The sequence below is a fragment of the Buteo buteo genome, chromosome Z (assembly GCF_964188355.1).
Source record: "Buteo buteo chromosome Z, bButBut1.hap1.1, whole genome shotgun sequence".
In the NCBI taxonomy this organism is placed as follows: domain Eukaryota; kingdom Metazoa; phylum Chordata; class Aves; order Accipitriformes; family Accipitridae; genus Buteo; species Buteo buteo.
In genome coordinates, this window is record NC_134204.1 from 16,741,240 (window position 1) to 16,753,408 (window position 12,169).

Below are 12,169 nucleotides of genomic sequence, written 5' to 3' on the forward strand. Positions count from 1 at the left end.
ACACTAGTATCCAATGCCTTATCAGAATGTGAAATTTCTGCTATTCCTAGCAAAACCCAACCACATCATGTCTTGCACATTAAGATGCAAAAAGAAGCTGTCATATGAACATACATCTATTTTTTTTTTCTATAAAGCAATACAATTTGGTAAGAGGGAACCCATCTCTCACACTGCACAGATCACCCTGACTTTGACCAGACCAGCATTACTGGAATAACTTGACCAGGATAACTCCAGCTAACTCCTTTGGGAACACCTGTACAGTGTTATTTAGTTGTTATTCCTATCCTGTAGCATTCAACACTTGTTTTGGATCCTTTTACTGCATAGGAATTACCAAATTTCTCTCTTCATATCTTCAAGATAAAATACATGTAGGAGCTTCTGAAAGAGAACGTCTTTCTTCTCAAACTGAAATTCAAACAAACACTTTTGAAATAAGTTCCCTTGTCCAACCTGCTGCATACTCTGTCATGCAGTGCTGCCCAATTCACTGCAGATGTGCCAGCATCTGGCACTCTGTAAATCCCTGGCACTGAGATGGGATGATGGAAGACTACCAGGTTTTTTTTTTAAGTGAAATTGCAAAAACTTCTTTTGAATTATATTATGGGTGAAAAAAAAAAAAAATCCCTGTCGCACTGTACAAAATAATCTTGATCTCATTTTATGGTACTGCCTGGCAGTGTCGCGTTCCTGCGTGCGGCTAGGTGTAATTTTGGCCACCAGATGGCTTTCCTGGCCTCTGTCAACAGCTACCAATTCACATCCACATGCAAAGAAAACTTTTTCAAGTGTGCGTGTACCAGCCCAAATCTTACTTGTGTATCTGTACCATGACGCTGAAATTAATGGATGCATAATGGCCAGCCTAAGAAGCATAAGCCTAGCTAGGGTTAACCTTAAATCTACTTCAGATGAGGGTAGGGCGTGCCTGTACCCAGACAGCCACATTCAGTTCTGCCCATTTTTACTGTGGGTTCTGCGATTTGAATATTGTCGCTAAGAATGGAGCATGTTTGCATGAGGAAAGTTAAGTGGTAAAGGTATTTCCCCTGTTCCAGATGGTTCAGTATAAAAGAATGTGTTCTAAGAGAACCTTTACTTTGACCTGCGCATGTATGTGCCAGTCCTATTGTGCAAGACCTTGCTGACTGGCCAAATCATAAATCTAATAGAAAAGCATTTGCAGAGCCTTCCCACACCAGCAGGTGCAGTGGCCATTTTAACAGGATAACATTTTAAGGCAGATTTTGTCCATGCATTGTCTAAATCCTCAAGGAACTCCACAATTCCTACTCCTACTGAAGTAAGTGGAGCTTGAGAAAGGAACATCTCAAAGGCTGAAGTGCTCCAGAATTTGACTTATCTTCCCTGTGAACACAGCTTATTTTACAGTAGAAAATTACAAAGAAAAACTAAGAATTCAAGCACAGCACTGGCTGATATATTTTGAAATTTTTTTAAATTTTGATGAAGATGCAAGAAGACAAAAGAAAGTGTTATTACATCTCCTGAGTCCTCCAGACATGCTGCATCGAACACAGAGCAAAGCTGCATGCAAAACCACTTTTCTGCTGAGAAGAATCGGTTTATGTGAAGTTGGTCATAAAAAGTTTCTTGAAATCTTTGCTATCCAGGGCAATTTAACTTTGAAGGAAAAAGACCAAGTGATTTTCTGAACATATTCCTTCTCAAGAAGCTTGGAAAGGAGGAAGTTGCAGCTGAACTGGAGAGATCCCTTTAAACAAATAGTGACATTTTATTAGGTATTCCCTCAGGAAATCACTGCTTTAAAGGTCTTATGCTTTCAGCAGTTAAAATCTTCCAGCTACAATGTTCTCGATAACATTTGCTATGACAAATCACCCACTTGGCTTTTCCTTGCTTAAGCTATTTTACAGAATCATAAAGTCCCCACATCTGTTGTGGAAACATTGAAGAAATGCTCAGGGGAAGCCCTGACTCCACTGAAACAAATGCCAATTGTTCTGTGCAGTTTAAGACAGACAGGTTTCACCTTTTAAATCTTGCCATGCTACAGCACAGACCTTTAAGCTATCATCTGTGGTCCCATGCAGAGCTGCAAAGGCTCAAGCAGACACAGTTCCAGGCAGACCCCCTTGGGGTCTTCTTTTCTTTTACTTTTAGGAGATTAAAGTGTAGAAGTAGGTAAAGTACAATTTTACTTACTCTCAGATGTCGGACTGACCGCGACTGCTAGAAGAACCAAAACAGTGACCAAGTTCACATCCATTCCTCCCAGGATCACAGCTACAGAGCAGACGGTGAGCTGCAGGAGCCAACTCCTGACCCTACCTCCCGGCTGCTGGGGACCAACGTGACTCAAAGCCCCACCCTGAGCAGCAGCTCGACGTTGGCTCCGTCCTGGGTGGCACTATGGACTTCAGCGGGATTCCTCTTCTCACCTGTGGATGCGTGGTTAAGTGTTTTGCCAGATAGGAAAATAGGCTATTTTTCACATAGTACCCCAAGATCGTACTGGCTTACGGCTGGGTCCTCCCAGCCCTCCTCACTGTTGAGGCTCTTCAACAACAGAAATGCTGAGGGTAGAAATACTTCAGAAACAAATATTTGCAGGATTAAGGCAGAAGAAAAAAAACCCTCTGCTATTAGGTATCATCTCCATGAAATCTAAACATGCAGTGTCGTGGGCCAAACCTGCTGTAGTACAAACAGGCACAACCTCAAGAAGACCCTATCCTTGCACTAGCTTTGCATTTGACCTATGCGTTTTCAGCCTGTAAGGAGCCTGAGCAAGGGCCCTGTTATTTAGCACATTTTACTCCATTACTCCCTGTTTGCCCACTGGTAATGCAGCAGCCATGTTGCTGATGAGAGAGACACTGCAATGTTTTTTGTGAAAGACAGATGGAGAGAAACTGCAGCTGGTGTATCTCCCTCCATTTTTTTCCTGATTCTTGTTTGTGCAGCCCATTTCAATAATTTTGTGTGATATCAGAGAAACACTCAATCTGAACAAACATGTGGCTTTGGGGGGGGGGGGGGCGGGGAGATGCATATTTGAAAGCAGATAATCTCTGTAACGCTTCTGTGAGTGGCATAGGAAAAGTCTTTTTCTGACCGATGCAGGCAATGGGGAAAACTGTCTCTGGGGAAGATAACTCCTCAAATTTCACTGGTTCAAATCTTCTGAACCCCCAAAAGATTACTGTGCAGCCTCTGTCTGAATTGAACACCATGGTTGTATGGGTAGCAAGCAGTTGCCATGTTTTGCTGCACTCCACCACTGCCATGGCAGTGCAGGCTGTCTGCTTTGACCTCTTACAGAGCTGAACTAAAAACATCAGTCTGGGAAGTCCCTAGACTGTTCAATCAAGCTCATCTTTGCTCTGGCTCATTACAGCCATTCTTACCATTCCAAAATTTCCAGAACACAAGACAGAAGAAATTGCTAACCTCAAGGACTTTAATCTACACTTACACTGTCTCAACATCAGTTTTGCAATTCCACCTAATAATAAATTAATATAGCGCAATCAAACTTTCTGGCTATCACAGTTTTACTTTATAGCTCTTGGTTTCTGCTTGACACTGTTATCTACCAGGATAAGAGAATGGGGCAAATACAGCATACTACACTTTCAAATTAAAGTCTACTGTTAAGAGGAGAAAAAGTAATAGATAGTGATGTGTGCTGTTTAAAGTATGATTTCAGGGAAGTCATTTATGTTGAAATCAACAAGCTGATTCATTGTCACCATTTAATTACAGTGAAAAATGTGTGTTATAAAAGCTAAACCACCACCACCAAAGCTACAACAGCTCACAACACCTTTATTAACGCGAACTTAGATAAGAACAAAAGTATTGGCAGTATTAATGTCCTTCAAAGTAGCACAAAGAGGAACAAGCTAGATTAAACGAAATACAGTGAGACAGGTGTTACTGGAGTAACAAGTTAAAGAAACATCTTCAGTCAGTATTAGATTTTGTATTCCAGTGTCTGCTTTACACTGCAAAATGGGGTGCTTTGTGTCCTTGCAGATAATTAACAAGTTTGTTCTGACAAACGCTTTGCATGGGATCCCCAGGTAGTGTTACAGGTTTACAGATTACAGAAGTCTCACCATAGTAGAAGTATGAAGTATGGGGAGCTGTAGCAGTGATGGGGATGGGGGAAGAACCAAAGCACTCCATGTTTTTTAAGACTGGTTCCTGCAGTGACAATTCCAAAGTGTTCCCAGGTGGTTGTTCAGACACACACATGCTATGTTCTCAAAAACACAGATTAATTACAGATATCTGCAGGTATTCATTTCTTTGCTGCTGGCAACAAGCTACAGCATACTGAATAAAACTCATTTCTTCAGTCACATTACTCAGTTTGAGCTCATGTTTTACATCTTATGTTCCTTCAGAGTTCATGGTGTCATTTATCGGTCCACAATAAAGTAAATGTCTATTTACTTCAATGGGAAAGGGGAGCATGTCAGACCCGGAACATACTTTCCACTTTATGGAGGCTATATAATATGTCAACAATTGAAAATGCTAAACCTATTAGATCAGGACAAAATGTAAACTGAGGGAACAACGCTGTTTTATGAGACTGAGAAATTAAAAATAAAAGTGAAGCCAGGGAACAATGGCAAATACTGTGCTATGGCTCTACACAAATGCGCAGGCAGCCATCCAGCTTACAAAGGAAGAACAAGTCAGCCAGAAATTCTTTTCCAAGAATTGCACTGACATAGTTGACAGTGGCATTAGTTACAAGTACAGCTAAAGGAAAGTGAAGACTTTTATTGACATATTGACTTGGATTGCATTTGAAACTCAAATGAAAGTGCAAACCTGCAGGTAGAAAGTGCAAATGATAAGGTAGGTAGTCTTTCTTCTATCCTGAGAAACAAAGTGAATCCTTGTTTTAATGCTTTTTGAAGTTCTCACTTTTATTTGTGAATGTAGGACTGCTGGGAAGGCTAAAACTGACAGCTCTTTTGATCTGAGCTTTAATTTTTGAGCAGAGGTTAATGATTGTAACTTCTTCTACGTTAATATGCATGGTAATATAATGCCTTCAGTCATATATACCTTTCTCCTGTTACTCAAGCAGAAGCAAGAGTTAACTATCCTTCTTTAACCCACTCCTTCCCCCCATATTCTTTTGCAACAGGAATGCTGATTACTGAGGAAGACTAAAACCACTGACTCAGTTTGTTAAAGCAGGATAATTCATGTTAAAACAACTTTGGACCATTGCTGTCTCCAGCAAGACTTAATTTGACGAAGGCTTCTGACATACTGATAGATGCAATAGGTTTATCTGTAAATGATCATAATAATCAACTCACAATAAAAAAAAAAATTCTATTTTCTTCCTTAGGCTGGCTTAAATCATGAATGGACAGAGGACATAATTTACAAGTGTACTTTGGACTTCCTTGAAATGTCTCCAACTGTTTGTGTGGCTACCAAAATGCCAAACTGTGACCTCTTCAGATGTCCCCTATTCTAGACTGCATCAGCTGGTCCTGTGCCTACAATAAACCCCCAGACTTTAAAATTCTCTGCATAACTCTCATTCAGCATTCTGTATACTAGGAATTTATCTGTGGGTAGTTCCCTTTGGGGGGGTAGGGTGGGGGGGAAGAGTCCAGCAGAAAAACTTGATCTGTGAACATTTTAAATGGTTAATGCACTTGCTAAGAAACAAGCCAGCCAGATTCAGTCCTCTGTCAGAGAGGGAGGGTATAGATACACCCACTTCTCAGGAAAGCTCCCCTGGACAGCCAGCTAAAGCCCCAGGGAGGTATAATTTACATTGAGTCCTACATCTTACTGATACATAAAACAGAGAACAAACATGAGGAGGGACTGGAGCGCCCATTTCCCTCCCGTCAGGTGAATGTCCCCACAAACAGATCATGCTCTCGCACTCCTGCTGAGCTCAGGCTCCCCAGGATTCTTGCACTCTCTGCTGCACAGAGTTGTAGCCCTTGCAGGAGGAGCTGAAAGGCTTGTCCCAGCCAGTGCTGTTGCCTGGCACTTAGGGCACTTAGGGCATGGACTTCCCACTCCCTGACCATTACATTACGATAGAATAGGATGAAAGTTGAGTTCTTTGGGAGAATGTAGACTTTCATCCTGAAGAAGTGTTTTTGGGCATTACACACAAAGAAGAGAAAGGTGCCAGCTCTGGCTGCAGTGCCAAAATTGCAGAGAAATACCTAGTATTTTCTATGGGACATTTCAATAAAATTTTCATTATGGGTATTTTGATTCCATCTGAAGCACCTCCCCCACCCAACCCACCCATCCACCTACCCCCAGCCAAGAGCCAGGCATTTTACCTGGAGGTGCTTTTACTGGATTTTAGCTCTTACTGTGGTAGTAGCTATCATCACCAATGGAAACAGCACAGAGAAAGCCCTTGCCACTAGTACACAGCAAAAGGGTTTGTTCCTCACAGGGCAGTGCTTTGAGGCCAGACCACATGAGGAGGAGAGGATGCTGCAGCACAGGTGCTAACAGAGACGAGAAGCTGAATGGCATTCAAAAGAGAAGCGAAAATGTCTCTGAAGTGAGAACTAAGGAAAATTGAGGCTGGTAAAGTTCTGTGACTCCGTTCCTCTGTGAAGGCAAGAAACAGAGACTGCAGGGAAGATGGGTGTGAAAATGCTACAGGCTAGAGAATGAGGCAGACACCCAGAAACCCATTAGTGAAGAAGCAAAGAGTACCATTTGATAGAAAGCTGTGTTAGCATCATGTTGCAGATGTTGAACCATTCTGGGAAGTCACCCCTAAGCAGAGCCCCAGGATTCACCTCAAGAACTTTCTTTAAGACTGCTAAGGAACACATTATTGCTGGTGAACTGGAAAGCTTGGCTTCCAATGGTGTGTTCCCATCATTTGAGATAGCCAAATTATAACCCTTTCCGTATCTTCAAAATGACATTTAAAAGTTGACATACTATTAAGCAGCTTTAGAAAAAGGACCTAATTCACTGAGGAAGTAAGCAAAAGGAGAAACTGAAGACCCTTCCCTTCTCAATCTCTGTTTTTAAAACATCAATCATAATCTAGAGGAGGACCACAAGAGGTGTGCTGAGAGGATCTGCAGGTGCTGAAGAGAAAGAATGGCAGATGTTTTCCATGGTTGGCTAGCTGGCTCAGGACAAAACCTGATGCTGAGATATACAAGCAGGAAATAAGTACATTGGGATTTGTGTTTCTTAATAGTACAAAGGCCAGTAATTCTGCATGCTTCCTTATTATTTAAAAACTAATAATATTTTCTTGACTACATAGCTTAGTCATTCTTACAAACCAACAAATAAATTTGACGTTTACATCAGTTGTCCACACAGTCTCTTCCCAAATCTGCCTCCCAAAAGACTTCTCATGACAAAGTTGAGTGCCAAAGACTAGGTTCCCCTAAGTTTTGGATGGATTTTTTTGTCCTAGGCCTTAACTGACTTTTTGAATGAGGAAGTAAGTCTGTTATTTTGATTCCAAAAGCTAAAAAGCAAAATGGGGGATGGACAGAAGGTCTAGTCACAAACATATAATCCATGAAAGCTCATGGCCTACAGGGGCAATATCTGACTACACAGATCAGTGGTCTGGTTCAGCATGATGCTTCCTTTCTAACCTGCTTCTCCTGAGTTCTAAAAAGCTTGAAGTTGGCTTTCAGGACAATGTGTATTCTGAGCATCTATTCTGATGTCCCTATCTTTTCAAATACAACATTGTATGTATAGTGGGATAGCAAAACGAGACAAATGTTCATTGGAAGCTCGTTAAATTAAGTTTTAAAAAAAGGTTGGTGCTCTTTTCTACCAACATAGATACATATACAAATGTTCTGGTCTTACACTTTGGCTGAAAACATGTTTATAGTCACAAGAGACTTACACAGGGACAAGCGCAAACATAACCGCTGCACGAGGTTATACTAACACAAGGCTGTGTGGAGTACATGTAGCACATTACATCAATGCATGAGGATCAACAGCCTTGCACCAATTTTACAGGGAACAAACATGATTCTCCCCCTTTCCTGACGCAAATCCATTGACTGTTACAGTGGCTTGTGAAGTCATTATTAACCCTGAACTATGATCTCTTGCTGCCCTTGTTTATACCAGGAAATTAAATTTTGTCCTATAAACTATCATGCCTATGTGTTACATTTTCATTATTTAGCTAGCACTGAGATTTTTATACAATTTCACATGATCTCACATCTACCAGGTAACAGGTAGTCCCCTCACGGCTCTGAGGCTAGTCTCACATAGTATACTTGGTTTTTCATTCACAGAGTTGAATTCATATTTTCTTTATGCCAGCATACATATGGAAGCTGGGGAAGGGGAAACAGACTTCAAGACTTCTTTTACACTTCTTATAGCCTGCTGTGCTGGTTTTGGCTGGGGTAGAGTTAATTTTCTTCATAGTAGCTAGTATGGGGCTATGTTTTGGATTTGTGCTGGAAACAGAGTTGATAACTCAGGGATGTTTTCGTTGCTGAGCGGTGCTTACACAGAGACAAGGCCTTTTCTGCTCCTCACCCTACCCCACCCGCGAGCAGGCTGGGGGGGCACAAGGAGCTGGGGGGGGGACACAGCTGGGACAGCTGACCCCAAATGACCAGAGGGGTATTCCAGACCATAGGACGTCATGCTCAGCATATAGAGCTGGGGGAAGAAGAAGGAAGTGGGGGGACATTTGGAGTGATGGTGTTTGTCTTCCCAACTAACCACTACGTGTGATGGAGCCCTGCTTTCCTGGAGATGGCTGAACACCTGCCTGCCCATGGGAAGTGGGGAATGAATTCCTGGTTTTGCTTTGCTTGTGTACACAGCTTTTGCTTTACCTATTAAACGATCTTCATCTCAACCCATGAGTTTTACTTTTTTTTTCCCCAATTCTCTCCCCCATCCTGCTGGTGGGAGGGAGTGAGTGAGCGGCTGTGTGTAGTTGCTGGTTGGGGCTAAACCACAACCCAAGAAGTTAGAGGGCGGCTCTAATGAAGGATCTTTCCTTTCTGAACAGGCTCCGTGGCCCACTGACCGTGAAGGAAGAGAGGGGTGTGTTTTCACACAGGGTCCTTGCGTCAATTTCCTATCAACCTCCATCCCGTTTCAGGAGCTGCCAGGTGGCTTGGCAAAAGTGGGGAAACTCACCATGTAAGGATCATTCAGAACAGCTTCTTCCCTATGCATTTTTGGGTTTTTTAGTTCCTTTTTCCCAGAGGGGTACAAAGGAACTTCAGTATACAACTCAGTCATGTGTTACGATGAAACACGGTAGGCAGGACTGCAGCTGGGTTAATTTCTACTGCCTTATTTGTTGAAAATCTGATATGCTCTGCTTTTGAAAAAGGCCATATTTTACCAACAATGGGAGACATATATAGTAAATTTCTGAACAGTAAAATGATGCATGAGTTGGATATAGATCCTCCCTGTCCTCCTCCATGATGTCACTATCTGTGAAAAATCTACTTAAGAATCTTTTTTTCAAAGAGAATTAAAAAGGAAAAAAAAAAGCGCAGGGCTATTCCTGGCAGCTCTCTTTTTGGAATACCAGATGTATGAGTTTCACAAGTCCAAGGGGTATATGAAATGCCAACATTTTGAAAAAAGAAGTAGTAATTTGCATCTTTAGTTCTAATTTGCATTTATAAAGTCTGTTACTTGAAGTTAAACAAGATCAGAATCACTTCCTCTATTTTCATATTTTTATAGTTACATGTTATCTACATGATATAAAATAGATTATTTCTATTGTAAGACTACTTGGGCAGGGACTGTCTTACTGTTACACAACAGCTAACATAATGAGTGACTGAAACCTTTCCGCACTACCAAGAATAAATAAATAAATTATTAATAACAATATTGTCAAGAATATGCCTGCTTCTGCAGTTCTCACTCACTAATACTGGAAAAAGCTTTGGTTGCTGGATTTGGCCTGCTTTTCTTTTGAATTCCACTTAAAGTAATGTGATCACCAAATAGTCCTCATTTGCAATAAAGGTTACACTATGGAACTTGCACAGTGAACCACGCTCATCTCTCAGCTAATAGATCAAGGCTGCACAGATATAACAGAGTAAAATTCAATCCAGGAAAATAGAGGAACAAATTTGCACTCAAATCTCTTCTACGTTACATTAACCACTCGAAGTTGGGCAAGTAAATATTCCCTTTTGTTTCATCTCATCTACATTCAGGTACCACTGACTGTATGTTGACAGTTAAAGATTGGCCACCCTGGTTTGTCTACTCCTTCAGGGATCCGATCTTTGGGTTGCAATGAAAAACAAATGAATAAGAGACAAACTTTTGCAGTAAGTGCTGACTGTCCTTCCCAGGGGTTGGTGCCATGCCCTCCAGAGGACATTATGCAAACCCTCTCCCCACTGCCTTTTTTTTCAAATTCCATCAAATACTTGGATGGAAGGAGTCCTGCACATTTGTATTTATTGACTAACTTGGGGCAGGGAGGTGATTTACTTTGGCAAGTGAATTTGGTATCTTAGTTCCTCATCGCTATTCCAAAACCTGTTTCCTGGTGTTGGAAAGTTGTTTGCAATAACCTGCTCTCTTTTTGTAGTTTTAAAACCCTAACTATTTCATCATGTTAGGTCAGCCAGCAAGAAGTGACTGATACATATAATTTAACCATGCCGCTCTGAGCTAGTAAATACAGAGTATGAAACGAGCTCCTCTCTAGAGCAGTCTTTTTCTTGAGAAACTACATTTCATCCTAACATTCCCCAGTCAGCTCTACTTCTTCAGCTTCGAAGAATTTATCTTTGAACACACTTATCTGGCCCAGCTTTCCCACTTGTTTACATAAGACAATAAAAGTTGTTTTTTTTTTCTTTCCTGTAAACTAATTAGGGACCTAGTTAGATTGGGTAATGCTTATAAAGCACTTTGGAGATAAATGTGAAATGCTACCACTGGGAGAGTCATGGAGACTGGAATACTAGAGGTAAGAAAACAAGTGTCAGTTAAGAAGTTTCACTTTGATCAATTATGAAGGGATATAACATTCGATAACGTTAAAATGTATTTTATGCATGTCACAGAACACCTCTGTTCAACTGTTTTATTTTGCAGGCCTAGCAGTTACCTCCTCCAGAAGGTTGGTAAACCATTTTCTCCTGTATGTACCTCTGCAAGTGCTTTCCTTCTCCATGAAGTAGACTATTCAATTATTCCGAAAGGCCTGCAAGTATGGGTTACTTTGGGATAGAAAGTAAGCAGAAATAGCAAATACCTTTTGTAAACATGACAGGGGAGTGTTTTCAAACAATGTCTTCAACACAAAGTATTCTGCTGCATTTTTTCCCCCCCAAGTCTGTATATAGGACAAACTTGGAAAATTTCAGTAGAAGCTGTTCTCATTACACAGAGAAAATCAATGTTTGTTACCTCTGTAGATGTAATTGTATCAGTGTGCCAAATAAGCTGGAATCTCAACTGAAAACTAAAGCTTTTATCTCAATCAATAAATTAACTCCTGCCAGGGAAGCTGGAGTGATATCCTGGCATAAGGAAATATCACCAGCACCAGGGAAATAGTGTGTTCTCTACCTTCAACCAGTACTACTCCTTTTGAGAGATGCTTCCTCCCTGGGTCAGTATCACATACCATCGACAACTCGGAAACGGAGCATTCTGCTATAATCATGCAACTCACCTTCACCTGTGCACTTGAAACCTTTCATGTAAGCTTAGAGTATGTGTACACTATGTGGTAATGTGAACAAACTCGCTAAAAGGCCAGTCCTTCTGCAGGCCAGGGAGGTAGAATAACCGGATAAAGAAAAAACCTAGAGCAAAGCAACTCTGTCTTCAATGCTTTGTTTTTCAATAGCCTATTTTATGCTATCAGTTACTTTCTTCCAGAGGACAGCCATCAAATTGTGTAAGCAGTTTGGACAGATTCTGATTAAATGCTCAGTGTATGCCTAGTCAGAAGCATTTTCCATCTTTCACTGAACACCTTTTGTAACCATGAAGGTGAGTGTTTGTGAATGTGTGCCAAAAGCAAAAAAGTTGTACTCAACGTTTCCAAACCTTTTTATCTGTTCACTATAAAGAGGGAAAATGCTCACACTCTTGATGACTAAGACGACACTGCCTATTTTGCAGAGCTAAT